This window comes from Penaeus monodon, chromosome 7 (genome assembly GCF_015228065.2).
Source record: "Penaeus monodon isolate SGIC_2016 chromosome 7, NSTDA_Pmon_1, whole genome shotgun sequence".
In the NCBI taxonomy this organism is placed as follows: Eukaryota; Metazoa; Arthropoda; class Malacostraca; order Decapoda; family Penaeidae; genus Penaeus; species Penaeus monodon.
In genome coordinates this window covers 8518651-8520316 of record NC_051392.1, presented here as the reverse complement: position 1 = coordinate 8520316, position 1666 = coordinate 8518651, and positions in this window count along the sequence as shown.

The following is a 1666-nucleotide window of genomic DNA, read 5'->3' as shown; positions in this document are numbered from 1 at the left end:
GTCGGTCGTCTCATCTGGCGCCATAAAACAAACTCGTCTCCAAAGAACTAGCCAAGTGCAAAACCCCCTGATAAGATAACATTTACAATTTAAATTTAGCTAGAGCATAGAGATACCCAACGCCTATGGATAAAGAAATTCCAAACGAAGTTCTAACTACATGATCCCACAAGTCCGGACTGAAATTGCAGGCCTTATGTAGTGTACAGGAATTTATGATAACATCGCATGCAATCCTAAGTCTGGCGGTTCCTTGGCAACTGCAAATCTTTCTATAGCAGGGTTTTTCATGATGATAATAATAATGATTATATATCTATATATACCTGTATCTATATAGATATATAAACTGATAGCGATTTGAGAGAAAGGTACAATAGAATGGATATGCTGAACCGTGAAAGCAGTGTTCAAAATGTTGTGACTCATGCGTGAGGTATTTATATAAGCTCTATTTTGCTTTTTCTAGTATCATAGTTTTACTTTAAATATTCTTTGTTTTATGGCGTTGGCGTTCCTCTAAAATGCAATAAAATTCTCCCGGGAAAAGTCTTCACTGTTATATGTACCCGTCTCACTGACTAAAAAAAAAAAAAATAATGATAATAAATAAAAATAGATTGAAAAATAAGTTGTTTATGGCTATTTATCTCCCAGAGCGCAGAGTATATTTGATACAAACCTTACCAACGGACAACACTTCAAAAACCAGTCCATTTTTCAACAATATTAAAATCAACTGCAACAAGACAACTATATTTGCCATTAAACGAGATCACACGTGTCTCAAATTTATATTCTCCCAAAACACACAACGAAGAACACCAAAGTACCGACGGTTTGCTTTTAACTGTATGTGGAAAATTTTCTGTGCAGATGAGGGAGATACATCGAGTTCAACGCCTTTTCTCACGCTAGGGTAAGACATGAACCTAGCGGTCTCCCTTTTCAATGTTTTTATCTCCCTTTTCAATGTTTTAATTTTTTTCCTTTCCCCCCTCTTTTCTATTTTCTTCTTCTCCTTCGATATCATGATTTCATTAGTATTGTTATCGTCCTTATTTTTTTCTCTCTTTTTTTTCCTTCATGCCTCACCACTTTCCCTGGATCATTCATTGCGGCACTAAAATAGGCCTACAACAATTTCATCACACGTTTTCACACCACATGACTCACCGCAAAACCAAGCCTCCTTTACACCACAACAAAGCCTTCGCCACACGACTAGAGGGTTCTTTGACACCATCCCAAAATAAGTTTGCAAAATGCACAGAAAAGATACATAAATGGCTAATGAAACGGCTCCCTAGCTTTTCATTAATTTTACCAACAGATTTCAGATTTTGAAAGATCTGTCAGCTCAAAAAATAATAATAATAAAATAGAAATAATAATAATAAATAAATAAATAAATAAATACAAAATTAAACTAACAATAAACTTATTTTCTCCGTAACTCTGGAAGACTTCTGTAGCTGAGTATGCAATCAAAATAAATAATATTACTTAAAAATGACCTTTAAAAAAATATCTTTTTCTACCTTATCATGAATAAATTACACATTTTATGCTGGAACCTCATGGAATTTCTAATTTAGCTACAGACACACTTACATTTCCGGACACCCAAGGAGACCCCAAATTGAGAACCACAGCACTAAAGGCT